Source organism: Mustela putorius, unplaced genomic scaffold (assembly GCF_011764305.1).
Source record: "Mustela putorius furo isolate JIRA1106 unplaced genomic scaffold, ASM1176430v1.1 tig00000129_pilon_pilon_pilon, whole genome shotgun sequence".
Taxonomy (NCBI): Eukaryota; Metazoa; Chordata; class Mammalia; order Carnivora; family Mustelidae; genus Mustela; species Mustela putorius.
The window spans coordinates 41,400,350-41,417,331 of NW_025421290.1; positions in this window are offsets into that span (position 1 = coordinate 41,400,350).

The window sequence follows — 16,982 nt, forward strand, 5'->3', positions numbered from 1 at the left end:
TGGTATGAAAAAATGTGGAAAACTTCATATTGTCTATAAAGGTAAATCAGGCTCAAAGTATTCTAGTGAGAGTCAGGAATGAGGTCCAAATTCTTTGATTAAAAAAAAAAAATCAAGTTGATTGTAATCAAATGATTACAGTTACCAAATGATTGCTCTACATTAATCTGTCAGATAAATTAAAAGGTTATGACATTTCATGCGGCTATCTCTTTAAGATTATTACTGTCCTAGACAATGGCACCATAATCTTCCATAATGTTCTAACACAATCCTGGTTTCCTGGTATATAATTATTCACGGGGGAGTCCAATGTCACTGGAAACAAAAGTCCATGAACAGTGCACATTAACGAAAACTATTAATACTTTTTTATCTTGCTTTGCTTTCCTCTACAAAAAGTGAAGTTACAGTTAGGTTTGAGCAGAAAATGAAAATTTTGGCATCTGCTGCTAGCTTGCATACATTTAAAATGCTTCAGAAAATAAAGCAGGTGACTTAGATTACTGAGGTTCATAAACTAAAGCGTCACGAGCAAATCACCGATATGTGTGGATGCCAGTTCCACAGCACGCACCAGCTCTGCCCAGCCTTCCACACCACCGCTGACCATGGTCAGTTAAATGGAAGCCCGGGAAGTGGTTCTCTGAGGCTGCTGACATGCCTTCTCTCAGAATGGAAGTCTACCTTCAAACCGGCGGGCACTCTCCTCACGTCCAGTTCCCTGCTGTCTCCTAACAACCTACTGCTCCTAATGTATCCAGAAAATCAGAGAAGGTAAAAACCAGATTCATCCTTAGAAAAGCAAGGCTCTCTCTACAGTCACAAGAACAGTGAGTATCTAGTGCAAGGCTTGGTACATTCTGGACACGCAAGCAAAAGTATGCTTTCCCCCTATTTTTTCGGTCTGTGCCCTTGCAAAGATGAGTTACTTATTTCTTAAAAACTGAACTTATACAAATCTAAAAATCAGTAGTTTTCATCATAAAACAGCCAGAAATAATATTTACATTCTATCTGGCAGTCAACTCACGCCTAATGTTACAGTATTCCCACATGGAAAAGTAAGGTAGGTTTCTTTCTATCAGTTACACCTGACAGGAGCCAAGTTTCATTGCTGGGCCTCTTAAAACAAGTACGAACTCAAGTAGGAGTCGATCAAGGCTTTAGTTTCATTTTACTTTACTTTGTTCATTTTCATTCTTTGTATTCTATAAAGTACATCCACGAGGGCCCAAGTTTAACAGAACCATAGTCATATGAATTAAACAGGCACTCCTGGATTGAGAGCCCAAGCCAGAAGGTAACAAGTAGCTTCAGTGGTCCCACTAAGCAGAGAAGCACAGAGACACAACCCACAGTAGCCTTCATTGGCAGCAACGTCCTGCTGATTCACGAACAGCAGACCTCCTTGCTTATGAAATCAGTGACTGTAAAGAACTTAAGTAAAACTATAATAAAATGGCAGGGGGAAGTGATATATAATGGAGAAAGATATCCTATGTATAAAAGTAATGAAGAAAATCAGAAGAAAAAAAAAAGGCCGATATATTTGGTTACACAAAACTTGAAGATATCTGTGTATTAAAAGGCAAACCAAAAACTAGCAAGTTCAATACAGGTTTAGATACTGAACATCTATGAAGAGTCCCTATAAATCAAGATGAGGTACTAAGACTCCAAAAGAAAACTGGGAAAAGTTATAACAGGCAATTAACAAAGGAGAAGAAAATAAATAACTGGCTAATAAGCATTTAAAAATACTTCTCTTCAGGAATAAATACAAATAAAGAGGCTGAGGCAGGGATTGCCCCCCCCCACCAATAAAATGTGCTCCCTAGCTACAGGGAGGAGTGAAAACTAGTTTAAGAAAAAAAAAAAAAAAAAAACTTTGAAATATGTACCAAGAGCCTTTATAAAATGTTTACATAATTTTTATATACCCAGCTATTTATTCCTGAAAATTTCTTAAGGAAATAATCCAAAAGACACAATCTTATGGAGAATAGGTTCATGACCGCATTATTTACAATAGAAAAGAATTATATGGAACCCCAAAAGCTCTCAAACAGCCAAAGCAATCTTAAAAAAGAAAAACTGGGAGTATCACAATATCAGATTTCAAGTTAAATTTAGTATTTTAAACAGTACGGTACTAGCATAAAAACAGACACACATATCAATAGAATACAACAGAAAATCCACAAATAAACTCACAATTATATATGTTCAATTAATCTTTGACAAAGGAGAAATGACTATCAAATGGGAAAAGTCTCTTCCACAAATGGTGTTGGGAAAACTGTCTGGACAGCAACATGCAAAAGAATGAAACTAGACCACTTTTTTATACTATACATAAAAGCAAACTCAAAATGGATTAAAGACCTAAATGTGAGACCTGAAACCATAAAGTCCTTGAAGAAAGGACAGGCAGTAATCTCCGACATGGGGCACAGCAACCTTTTTCTAGAAAAGTCTCTGGAGGCAGGGAAATAAAAGCAAAAATAAACTACTGAGACTACCTTAAAATAAAATAGGAAACAATCAATAAAACTAAAAGGCAACCTACTAAATGGGAAAGGATATTTTCAAATGACATATCCAATAAAAGGTTAGTATCCAAAATATATAAAGAACTGATACAACTCAATACCCAAAAAACAAATAATCCAATTTTAAAATGAATACTGGGTGCACCTGGGTGGCTCATTCAGTTGAACCTTTGATTCTTGATTGTGGCTCAGGTCACGACCTCGGGGTCATGAGACTGAGCCCTGCATTGGGTTTCATGCTCCGTAGGGAGTCTGCTTAAGATTCTCTCTCTCCCTCTCCTGACATGTGCTCTCTCTCTCTCAAATTTAAAAAAAAAAAAAAAAAAAAAAAATCTTTTTAAAAAAGTTGGCAGAAGACATACAGATGACCAAAAGACGCACAAAAAGATGCCCAACATCACTGATCATCAGGGAAATGCAGATCAAAACCACAATGAGATATAACCTCCTACCTGTCAGAATGCCCAACATCAAAAACACAAGAAACAAGTGTGGGCAAGGATGTGGAGAAAAAGGAACCTTCGTGCACCACTGGCGGACAAGCAAACTGGTGCAGCCACAATGGAAAGCAGTATGGAGCGTCCTCAAAAAATTAAAAATGGAGCTACCTTACAATCTGTAATCACAATACTGAATGCTTCGCCAAAAAATAAAAAAAACACTAATTGAAAGGCTTACATGCACCTCTATGTTTATTACAGCATTATTTACAATAGCCAAACTATGGAAGCAGCCCAAATGTCCAACACACACACACACACACACACTCATACTCACAATGGAATATCCGCCATTAAAAAAAAAAAGAATGAATTCTTACCATTGGCAACAACATGGACGAAGCTAGAGAGGAAAATCCTGAATGAAATAAGTCAGTCAGAAAAAGACAAACATCATATGATCTCACTCATGTGGAATTTAAGAAATAAAACAAGCAAAGGAAAAAAAAGAGAGAGAGAGAGAGAGAGAGACAAACCAAGAAACAGACTCTTAACTATAGAGAACAAACTGGTGGTTACCAGAGGGGAGGTGGGTGAGGGGGAGGGAGAAATAGGGAATGGGAACTAAAGAGTACACTTAGCATGATGAAAATACAATATAATAAAATACAATAATAAATTTAAAAAATGAAAGAACTCTAAGCATCCTAAATGTCCCCAAACTAAAGAAATCATGTTATGTCCACAAACACAATACTGTTTACTCATTACAATTATGTTTAAGTGTTTAACTACATGAAAGAACACAACAGAATGTTACGTTTAAATTTAAGTAATATCTCAACAATGGAAAAAGGGAAAACGCCTGATTAACAGCACGGGTGCAGATGGGGAGACTACAACAACAAGCAGGATTTCAGGGTTGGTAATGTTAATAGTGATTATTAACCTTCCGTACGCATGTTACATTGTATCGAGGTTTTCTACAGTCTCTAAAGAAGACAGGGTCTCTACCAGCTCGTTACACTTCCAGCACTGGGCACCACACTGGGCACATAGTAGGTATCTGCTGCTTAAACTGAAAGCCAAAGGAAAAACATTCACATAGATGAAGAAACACACATAACACATATACATACATGTGTAAATCTACATGTATGTGGGTGGGTGTGTCTATATATACTTGCAAACAGAGTAGCAACACTATAAAGGTAAGAAGAGAGTAACTTTTCTGCATGCATGTTTATACTCAATCTGTAAAAAGCAGGGTTGTCTGGATACTGCTGGCGAGTTAACAAGAAAGAAAACATCCAAAAAACTTGCCCAAATATTTTTTAAAAATAAAATCAGAGGATGTTGTAATTTGTGAATTGTTATCTTTGTTCTGATCAATATACAAATGAACAAAGAGCAGCTCATACCAGCAATTCATACAGAAGGGAGGGGGGTGGAGTTTTACTCAAGAATGCGAGGAATGTCTCCTTGGGTTTCATCCTGGGGTAACTGATAAGAAGCAAAGGACTTCATAATATAGAAAAAGACCTTCTTCTCTCACTAGCCCATAGCACAAAACCAGATACAAGTTTTTCAACTTCCTATTTTTTTAATCTTTGCAGTTATTTTTAAGTCTGATGTTTAAATTCCATAGTTTAAGAGTCATCCACTCTTAAATTCAATACCATGTCTTCATTCATGCAAAAGGAAGCACTAATGTTGTTTAGAAAGAAATGAGGCACCGCCGCATCCTGAAATTAACGTTGGAAGGTTTCAGCACAGTTAGACCACCACTGGATTACTAATTGATATTAAAAGACATTAATCTGTTTAGAAAAAGAAAAATGCAGTGTTTAAACAGAAACACTCTCCAAATCACCTTTGATGACCAGAAACAATGTATCAGTGCATGTTCCTAGAAACTCACAGAAGATACCACTGTCTGTAAATACTAGGGAAAAAGAATTTTTCCCCATTTGCTATTAATCCTTGGTACATGTGAAAGTACTGAGCAGAATGTTCCACTCAGATAGGTCAAGGCTCAAAGTATATAACTGGTTGAGGGCATGACTTCAAATAAAAACCCTAACCTGAAAAACACAAATGCGGATGGGTGCCACCTTTTGCTCTCTGTGGACCAGAAATGACTGATTACAGCATGCAACACCCAGCAAGCTGCAACATCTCCACTCCAAAGGAAGGAGACTAGAAACTCAAACTCTTCAACTAATAGAGAATCTCGGAGTACTGAAATGCTTCATAGGCAATCCTGGGCTAAGTTCTCAATTTAAGAATGCTGATAAGAACAGCATTCATTCAGAGAATCAATCAGCTCTGCACTAAAGACAAGCATACACACATTTTGATATTTGCTTTCCATATGTTAAAAAAATTCTGGATGATGAAGAGTCCTAGCAATTCAATGTGTCCTGTGTCATACATAAATCTCTAAAATGGGTGCAGGCCAAGGAAAAAGGCTCCTTCCCTACATGGTTCTGGTACGCTTTGTCTTGTCTTAGAATATCATCAATTCATAGATCTGCTCAAATTCTGATGTGAGCATTTTCCAAGGGGGAGAGAAACACACTCTGAAAAAAAAAACCTACCTTTCCTACCTTGATGCCCAATTTAGCAAAATTCACATTAAAGACCCCATTCGGTTGACTGAGGGGAAAAGAACTGGAGAGAAGGAAAAATGAAGCAGAAGAAATACATTTTTTTCCTCTTCTGTCATTACTGTTTTTAACCTAACATGTCTCTCAAAGCGTTTAGCTCCATGGTGATGGGAGCAGGCGAAAAATATAGAAACACTGAAAGAACAAATTCCCTCAGAATATTTTAGGGTTTTTAACGCAAAGCTTACCGTGGAACTACAGAGGCATACTAAGTTGAAAATAGAGTCTTATAACTTAGTAATGATGTAAGATGAAGAATCTGTCTTTATAATAGCTTTTTAAAAATCTGCTACATTCCTCACTGCCCCCCCACCCCCAAATCAGCCATCAACTTGATTTTTTTGCATAGTAATTTCCCAAGGTAAAGAATATAAAAGAAAAAGAGAGGGCGGTTTCAAACAGTAGGCTTCAATTTTGTCCCCAAGGGGCCATTTGGCGGTATCTGGAGACATGTACGGTTTCAGCTGGGGAGTAATGCTACGAACACCCACCGAGCAGAGGCCAAGGGAGACTGCGGATGTCCTCACCAGAGACAGACTCCATAACAGAAGCATCTGGCCCCAAGTGCCAAGGGTCCAGAGGTTCCCACCCTGGTTCAGAAGTATCTTTAGCATTGAAATGCATCGATTATAATCACCCAAATTCCAAACTTAGTCCCTTGGTTTAAACAAGGGAGGAAGGCTCCCAGGCTCTCTGCAGCGCCCACACACCAATGTATATGATGGTTCTACTTTTACCCTCGGGGGTACAGACCTGAAAACCACTGTCAGAGGGGAGTTTGCCACTGAAAGATTTATACGAACTGAAAAGAAATACATGACATAGGGAAATATATTTGCAAATAATCCTGAAAAGGTTATAAAAGAATTTTAAATAACATAAAGCAAAAGATGATGTTATTAAATGAAATTGTATCAACGATATACTATACATTTTGTAGCAGCGATGACAGATACCCCACAATTTCCATTTACTGATCCTCGCTTGCTAAAAATCTTCCAAAATCTTCTTTCCCTCAAAGTTTTAATTAGATGTCTAGAGGTAATTAAGTTCATTCTTTATTTTAATTAATGATATTTCCTGAATACCTACCTATCTATGAACTGTTCTAAGATGTGAGGATAGGCTGGTGAACACAGGGGCAAAGCTGTCATTCTAAGAGCTTACATTCTAGTAGGGGAAGATCAAGAACAAGCCCATCAATAAATAATACAAAGGTCAGAGAGTGAGAAGTGCCATCCAGAAAAATAAAATTAAAAAAATAATGTGGTCAACGTGGCTGGTTGGCAGCTCTCATCAGTTGGCTAGTCAAGGAAGGCCTCTCTGTGAAGAAGTCGTTTAAGATAAGAACACCTAAACGTCAAGAAGGAATCTGCTACCCAAAGGAAAGACATTCCTGGGGCACCCGGGGGTACAGTCAGTTTGGGGTTTGACTCTTAGGTTGTGATCTCAGGGTGGAGGGACTGAAACCCCCCCCCACCTTACTCCCTCTGTAAAATAAATAAACAAATCTTTAAAGAACAACAATAAAGGAAGGGCATTGAAGGCAGAAGGAAGAGCAAATAGAAAGACCCTAAAATAGGAAGAGACTCAGCATGCCCAAAGGGAAGAGAGCCAGTACGGCTGGAAGGGAGGGGGGTGACTTGAGGTAGGAGAGACAGATGGTGTCAGTTTACAAGGAAGGTTGGAGGCCTTCTTAAGTAGCTGCAAGGCAGCATGGCCTTGTCTCGTGACATGACCGGGCGTGAGATGCACATGGCATGCATTAGGGTAGGATCAGCAGAAATGGAGAGCAGTGGACAAGGTGGGTGTTTTGAAGGTACAGACAGTAGGCATGCTGAGAGATTAGAGATTAGATGCTGGTAATCTACATGGCACTCTGCTGGATGTAGAACACAATGAATCAAGGGTAACTCTTCAATGTCAAGAAGGGTGGATGGTTCTGGGTGGTGAGTCTCCCAAGAAATTTGGAATGTCCGGGAAGGTTTAAGGACTGTACGTAGGATGGCCATCGACACTGGTCTGCCTAGGACTGAGAGGCTTCCCCAGAAGGTGTTAAAACCAAGAGAGTCCTGAGAAACCACGTTGAGTTGTGCGCTTGACACAGAAATCAAGTTTTGTGCTGACCACTGGAGATGTATGTGGAGATATCAGGGAAGCCACCAAAAACACAAATCTGAAATAAGTCTGAGCTGGAGATAGAGAAGCAGGTATCATGGAGGTATGTGGTTGGCAGTGAAAGTCGCAGAACGAGATGACCTCTCCTTGGTAGAGAAGAGGCCCCAGGATGGAGCTGGTATTTCTCTTTTTCACAGGTAACGTGTTTACGGTCCAGTTCTCTGCCTCATGGCCACGGCTCTCCAGACTTCACACTCCATGTTTTTGACTCTTACTTTCCAGATCTCCCCAGAAAATCAGAAACACAAAGTAAAATGCATATTTCAGATGCTTCGGGCAAGCCAGTTCCACTCACACCCTCCATTCTATCTTCCTTCATCCCACCCTTCTGAGCTCCTCTCCTGAGTCACAGAAAAGCCCAAATGTGCAGACCAGGTTTCTCATCCGCCCTCTCCTGTGCCTTTCCCAAAGCTTCCCAGCAAAGAAATCCACTATTGCTACTGACAAATGTTTTCATTTTCTTACTCCCAATCCCACATCTCCCTTTTTCTAATTATCCTCAACAAGCTTGACCTTCAACTTTTACAATCCAAAACTCTCACAATAAAAAAAAAAAAAAAAAATCTCAAAATTGAGGAAAAAGAATACAGAAGCAAGTAAGTAAACAACAGAAACCCTCCAAGGGCAAGTTTCAGTTGAGAGGGGCCCACAGTTCAGGGCATTAGTCTCTTTGAAAAGACTCCTAACACCCTCGGCTGTAGCTTAACTTGGGTACAGTGGCATTCAGAAAGAGAACAATTACCAGGGTGACTCAACAGATGGCCCATTTAAACTATGGGATTAACACAATGTGTCTGGTGACCTAGTTCAAGTAACTAAATAGAAACCTCCCGATTGGCCAATTTGTGATTGAAAATATCACATGTTTGCAGCTGACCTTTGTCAGATCTGACTCTATCTGGACAATCTGGGCAGAGAGAATAAGAGGATAAATAAAACATCAGAAATAATCAAAAGAGGTCCTATGGCTTGCAAGGGCTATAGCACAATTACCTGGGCTTCCCTGTGGGACGGTCCCTTCCCTGTAAGGGCAAGCAAGCATCCTGCCTAGGGAGAACGGGACTCAGGGCATAACAGGGGAGGGGGGAAAATGTTCTCCCACAAAGAAGGCTCTGCCTAAAGGATGGTAACATAATTGAAATAGTAGGATTCAGAGAGAGTAATCGATGAAAATAAATTATGCCCACAAAATCCCAATCTACTGATAAATGAACCCTGCATTGTGAGGTCCTCTTTAAGGCCAAGGGAGCCACTGTGACTGCCCTTCAGAAGGACTTCTCAAATCTTTCTCCAGCACTGAAAACCACTCAAACTGAATCACTATGAACTCTTATTAGGCATAATAAAGGCGAAGTTCTTTTTTTTAAGATTTTATTTATTTGAGAGAGAGAAAGAAAGAGCAGGGAAAGGGGCAAAAGCAGAGGGAGAAGCAGACTCCCCACTGAGCACAGGGCTCCATGCCAGGACCCTGAGATCATGTCCTGAGCTGAAGGCAGATGCTCAGGTACCCCAAAGTGAAGAATTTTTAATCTTATATTAAGAAAAAGAACAGAAAACACAGACTTGAGTTTAAAAACAAGAAAAGGAATAATACAACCTCTGAGAGGAAGACCCAATAATTGCTCCCGGTCAAATAGTTTAAGAAATATTTCATTGTCCACTCATGTCTTTTCATTTCACTTTAATACTGAATATAAAATTTATTTTATTTTTAATTAAGAATATAAGAATTGTTTACATCCTAGTGTAAATTCTATTTAAAACACTGATTCTCCTGTTGACTATATGTTGATAACTGCATTTTTAGGGCTCTTAAAAAAATCACAATAAAACATACATCCATATACACGGATTTTATCTGATACAAAAATACCTTCTATCATCAGTACATTCTTCTCTGTAAGGATATTTAAAAAATCCATTGGTAATAAAAGATAAGTTCTTTATCTTTCAAAGTAATTTAAATTTTGTAAATGATGGAAACTCAGTGAATAAAATGCTAGTAACAGACTTTTCATTACATGATTGGGTTTACAGACTTCTGACATGATGCTCAAACACAATAAAGCTATGCAGACACGTTTAATGGATACTAAGTAGCATACATTTGCCTGAAAGAAATACATAATTCAATTTGTATATATTTAATGTATTTAATTGCTTCACCTTTGTGCCAGTGAAATCACTGAACAATGCTTCATGTATCTATTCCATTAGCATTAATACACTATTCATGGCTTTATAATTTAATGATCTGAAAATACATTAATCCTTAGTTGGTACCTCCTTTAAGAAATGTATTCTGTGGCATCATTATGGCTCTACAAGGAGAAGCAGAGCTCTTTATTAAGAGAAGCATTCTGACAAACAAAGGAAAAGAAACAGACATTGTTTGGATAAAGTAACAGAATGAAAACCCTAGGTAGGAATCTTGAAAAAGTGTAGCTCATGAATGTTTACTTATCAAGGAAAGAAAGAGTCTGCTCTGCCAGCAGTAACAAGCCTGGGAACCATCCTACTGTCCCGTAGCTCAGAGGTAAAGGAGCCCTGCATGGGAACATTCCAACAAAACACAAGAACAAGAAAAAATTGTCCTGGTAAATTAATACATTCCCAAATCACTTTCATAATTCAGTTGATTAAAGTATCTATCTAGTCATAAAATACAGGATAAAAATAAACAAAGAACAAGGTCTTCTATGAGTTCATTTATTTGAAAACACTGTTTCTGATGCATATAAAACTCTACAGAGTCCCTGAAGATACAAAGCAAGGTACTACCATCAGGTGCTGAAGCACTGTTGGGCTAGCTCCTTCCATGAACCAGAGAACAGAAAGCAGTAAGCAGCGCCGTTATTCCAACACCCGTGCTTCTGGCTGGACGCGGAAACGGCCTGGGACGGACACAACTGAGAACAGGCACGTGACCACATGCAGAGGACTAGAGAAACACCCCTCATCTTGGGTGTTGGGTGTTCCATTCGTTGGAACCACTTCGCATGGTTTTAGGGTGAGCTCTTTGGGGGCAATAAAGCTATGCCATCAACCTGGACAGCCCCAGGTACCAGCACAGCGAGCCACACTGTACCTGCTCAATAACTAGCTGATAGAAGAATAAATGAATGAGAAGAAGAAAAGCTAGTGAAAGATAAGAAGCGATTTTCATGGAGGTAGGAGTTAATAAAGAAGAAAAAGAAGGACAAGGGGCAGGAGGGAAGTTACTTTGGGGGAAATGAGGCAGAAAACAAAGAGAAGAATGAGGGTAATTCAGCACAAATGTCAGAAACAAAGGGAAGCCTGGGAACATGTAGATTGAGAGCTCCACACCTGGAACTAAGGAGATCAAAGAATTATTGGGTTTAGCCACTGTAAAAAAAAAAAAAATTAGGTATAAACCGAGCAGGAAAACACTGAATATGTTTTCCCTGAGATCACAAATAAGGCAAATATTCCATTCTTAGCACTTCTAGTCAGCCTTATACTGAAAGTTCTAGCTAGTTCAATAAGGCCATTTAAAGCAAATCTTTGCAAAAGGTATAAATCTTTAAAAAGATATACAGATGGGAAAGGAAAAAATAAGTGTTGGGATTCACAGATACCTAGAATCATATATGTCAATAATCCTAGAAAACACACATGCACACAATATTAGAACCAACAAGAGAATTTAGGAGTTTTTCAGGTCAGTATGCAAACAGCAAGTGAACAACTGGATATGAAATCTTAAAACATCATTCGCAGAAGCATTAAAAAACTCATTTACCAAATGGAAGATGTGAGAAACCTCTATATTGAACACTACAAAATGCTCAGAGAAATTAAGTGGAGAGGTTTATGGATGAAGAGACTTAGTATCACCAAAATGTCTATTCTCCACAAACTGAAAATGAGGTTCAATGAAATCCCAATCAAAATCTAAAAAGCTTTAGGGGCACCTGGTTGGCTCAATCAGTATGGCATAGGACTCTTGATCTTCGGGTTGTGAGTTCCAGTCCCATTTTAGACACAGATAGATAACTGTATCACACAGATACAGTTAGATCTCTGTATCTTTCCCAAGCTTTATGGGAAAAAAAAAACACAGCTGATTCTAAAATTTACATGAAAATGTAAAGAACCTATAATAGTCAAAACAATTATAAAAACAAGAACAAAGTTAGAAGACTTCACTATTTCACTTCAAAACTTATTATAAAGCTGCAATATTCAAGACAGCAGGTAACTGCCCTAAGAACAGACAACAGAGCAGAGAAACAGAAGAGAGTCCAGGAATAGGCGCACACGTAGATGGGCAACGGACTTTCAACCAAAACACCAGCTCAGTTAATAGAAATATCTTTTAATAAATGGTACTAGGTGTGTGTGTGTGTGTGTGTGTGTGTGTGTGTGTGTATGAAAAAAGTCACCTCAACAGCTGCCCTATTTCATATCCCTAAAAGATTAAAGTTAGGTTATCAAGCTAAATGTAGAAGATAAAACCCTAAAGCATCTTTTAGTAAATATAGGAAAAGTATACTCCCAATATTGTATAGGCAAGGATTTCTCAAATAACACACAGTAAAGCACTGACCATGAAAAATGGTAAATTAAATTTAAAATAAAACCTTCCTCTCACCAGAAACATTGTATGTGTCTGTGTTTATGTGTATCTTTATTACTTAAATATATATAGTATTTTAATATATATTTAAAATCTTGCAGCTAAATAACTAAAAGATAATTCAATAATAATTTAGAAAAACACTCAATACTTGAAAAAAGATACTCTGCAAAAAAAAAAAAAAAAAGAGTGGGGGGGGGATAAATAGCCAAGAAGCACATGAAAAGATCCCCAAAATTATTAGACTTCAGGGAAAAAAGCAAACTAAAACCACAATGAGATAGTGTTTCACACTCAGCCCACCAGAAACAGCTAAAATGAAAACCAAAACAAAACCTGACAATACCAAATGCTGATAAGAACGGGGAGCAATTAGAACCTCACACATTGTTGGTATAAAATGGCACAACCACTTTGGAGAAACAGTTTGATGGGTTCTTAGACAGCAAAACATCCATCTACTCCATGATCTAACAATTCTACTCCCAGATATCTACCCAAGAAAAATGAAAATACATGCCCAGAAAATGATTTCATAAGGATGCTTATAGCAGCCTTATTCCCAAGAGCCAATGACTAGACATAGCCCAAATCTTAATATGCATTTTATTGCATGCATATGACAGCTCAAAAAAATAAAAAACAAAAATCTTGAAGACAAAGGGTAGAAAAGTGATGATGTCAAGCTCCTCGTCCCCCAGTGCAGGGACCGAGAGAGGATGACAGATCTGTGACAGGCGGGAAGATCTGTGCTGTACAGAAAAAGAGCTGGAGGGTGCTGACAGGCAAAGTAGCGATGAGCTGGGAGAGATGCAATGACACAGCTAAAGGTCAACACCTGGAAGGTGGGAGGACCACGAGACAGATGGGATGAAGGGGTCACCTGTGGACAGGAGCAGGGCCTCACAGAGCAGGTGTGAAGCGAGTACAGAGCGACCAAGGAGACGGGAGCTGGGAAGTAGGCTGGCCCCGAAGCTACCTTTGTCTCCTCCATCTGTCCTAGTCCCCAGGTATGTGGAAGTCCTCTGCTCCATCGATGGAAAAGGTATGACGGGAGAACATTGAGGTAGTGCTGCACAGCGGCCATAGGCTGGCCTAACAGAACGAGGGCGTGTGGGCAGAACTGGACTCTCTCTCGTTAGAGCGAAGCCTGCATTGTGCCCACACGAATTATCTTTCTGAGAACGAAGTATGCAAGGACCCATTTGCTCCCTGCCCTTCAAGTGACTTGTTTTGCTGCTTTTAACAGAGAACTATGTCGTTGGGCCTGTATTTACTTTCCTTAAAATGGAGATATCACAGACTAATAAACACACGAATCCTTAGGTTAGCCAAACATTCTCAATATGGAACATGTTCTCTAGGCTGATTTACTCACCAATAGATGGAACTTAACATTTAATAAATGGCCCAATAAAAGAGTGAATTCACCTCATATGGGGTCATGAATTATATACACGGACTAGAGGTGGAGACAAGAAATTGCTTCTTTGTAGCTTAAACAAGTCTGGTTGCTGTGGAAGTTACAACTTGGACTTTCTTTTCTCTGCATGTTTGAGTCCTCTTGCTTTCACCCCAATTCCAGTTTAAAAGGCCTCCATAATTAAGTTTAAATATCCCCCTCTCTTTTGAAGGAGGAGACTTCTATGCTAACAAGAGTTTAAAACATTTTCATCAAGGTCCATCAAGTGTTTCCACTGCCACTTTCTTCTTTTTCTTACTCAGCTAAGACATCACTTCCAAGACAACTGTTAGCTTCGTTATAATTCTCTGCTTAAAAAACAAACAAACAAACAAAACCCAAATACCTAAAAACAAATTCCATGAATCAACTTTATCACAGCCTTTCGCTGAATTTGATTTCAATATACAGACAGTCCCCAGGGTATGATGGTTCAATTTAATGATTTTTTTGCTTTACAATGGTGCAAAAGCAGGAGAATGCCTATTTGGAATTTTGAATTTTGATCTTTTCCCAGGCTAGTGATACATGTTAAGATCCTGTCGCTGGATGCTGGGCAGTGACCACCAGCCAGAGGGCCCAGTCAGCCACGTGATCTTGAGGGTAAACCACCGGTACACCGACCGCCATCCTGTACCCATAGCACTGTTCTGCTTTTCACGCTCAGAGCAGCACTCAACAAATTACATGGTATCTTAAACACTTTCTTGTAAAACAGGCTTTATGAACGACGATGTTGCCCACCTTCGGACTCATGCAAATGTTCTGAGCACGTCAAGGCAGGCTAGGTAGGTCAAGCCTCATGTTCAGCAGGATCGGTGTATTCAATGCATTTTTGACTTCTGCGATTTTCAACATAGGATGGGTTTATTGGCACAGAATCCCTCTAAGTCGAGGAAGATCTGTATATTGGAAAGGAAGAACCTACAACGTCCCTCGAATAAGACAGCCTTAGAAAACATGCCACCATCAGCCCATCTCCGCCCCTGAGTGAAACGAGCCGCAGAGACCAAGCCATTAGTGTTTGGAAACAATTCCAAGAGGCCTGGGGATGTAAACGAAGACAGTATTTTCAGAGCCCCCCGAGAGTCGGCCCGGGTCCACTACTGAGAGCCGGGGAAGCGTTTCTGATGAGGCGGTCGCAGCCAATGCAGAAGCACCTATCATCCTGCCTGCGGACTGACGTGGCCGCGTCCCACTGCAGGCACCTGATGAGACAGTACCTGCAGAAACGGGGTCGCTTCACCCACAGAGGCTTGAGGACTTAGACGAGAACAGTTCTGCTTTGTAGATCCTCTGGGAGAGAGAGGAAACAAAGTCTTTTTCCCCCCTCTTAATTGTCCTCGCAAGTTCTACTTTCTATAGACCAGGTCACATCTCTAAGTCAGAACGGTCTTTGCCCTGGATTTGTACCAACTGAAAAGCCTGAGGGCAAAGAGTTAATCCAAAACAAAAAGCAATATTCTATACGAAAGCTCAACCAAGGCAACAAAGTCCATCTGCCAGAGAAGCAGGCCCCTGGCTGAACGAGGAGACTGAGACTCTGAAGTAATTTTTCACATGGCCAAGAACTTCACGGTCATTGCCAACAGACAATTACTGCCGTATATGAAGGGCAGTGACTCCTGTGTTTGTAAATATTGTGAAATGTCAGGAACTCATTTTAATGCAATATACATTACAACATTTGTTCAATATGCAAATCATTTTTCTGCCATAAAAGGTCCAGGCAGATTAAAAAAAAAAAAAAATGAAAAAACAAAAACAAACAAACACAAAAAACCCGGCATCATCAAGAACTAGCTAGTCCCCAGAAACAGGATTATCAGAAGTAGCCGGTTCTTAGATGCTTAGATGAAAGGTCACGAACTAAGCAGAATATCTGTAGTCACCCACTCTAGCCCAGAATAATAGTGAGAACAATTTATGATACTTCTCCTTTTTATGATATTTTATAGTTTACTAGAGCATTTTTGTATTCATTATCTCATTTGGGAAAATGGGCCAAGTCCATGCGGGACTACATGGAACATCCCAGCGTCAAACAGACCACTTGGCCTTAGGAAGCTCACAGAAAAACAATGTTCTCCTCTGCCCTTAGAGGAAAACAACTAGCAAAACTGAAATAATTGCATCTTCTCTTGTGCTAAAGAACAGCTGAGAAACCATAACCGAGAAACTATTTTATAGACCATGGTGTTCTCCCAGATTGGAAACACCCTGTGCCTGCAGTCAGTGGTACATGACATTCAATAATCATGACCAAAATAGGATCTGCAAAACAAAGACAAACTACTTAAGAAACCAGACTCTTTTCCTTTTGTTCTCTCCTTTCTTTCTTTCTCCTTCAACTTTGTTGTTTTTTAAGCATTGAAACCCAGAAGAATGGTCCTGGCTTTGCCTTTTGTACCCAGAAATAGCAGAAAACAGACACAAACTCCTCCAAAAAGCACCATGCCTCTATTTTGTAACATCAGGAAGAGAGTGAACTTGACAATGAAGTTTAAAGACCTGGTGATAAGGACAGAGATCTGAGGTAGCAAACCAGAAGAGGCAGAAGAGAAACACTAAAGCATCCAGACGGTATTCCTCCCAGACTAACTCCAGATTAACTGCCTTTCTGGCCAAGGGATGATCCCTAATGCAATGATTCTGAGCTGTGGTTTCACGCCACCTCTAGGGGACCCCACGAACTCAATGTGACAAGATTTCAGAACAAAATTTTAATTGAACCAATATACGGAGAACAATGAAATATAAGAATGGCTAGAAATCATCTCTGTGGGAACTAGACAACAATGTACCTTCTTAACTTGAAACCTGAATGATTTCTCACACTTTTCATTCCTCTAGAGAAAGAAAAAATCCTGGTATAACAGTAGGGATGATTCAATTTTTTTAAAAAGCACCCCCACTTACCTCCTAGCCTCCTCACAGAAATAATGAAGGAGGAACTCATCTAATAGCAAATTAGAAGGGCAGTTTTAAGGACTATTTTTCTTTCTGCTAATTCTGCAAGTCAAACTTTCTATTAACTGAGCATCTACTATGGGGGAAGAGGAAAAAAAAAACCCACTG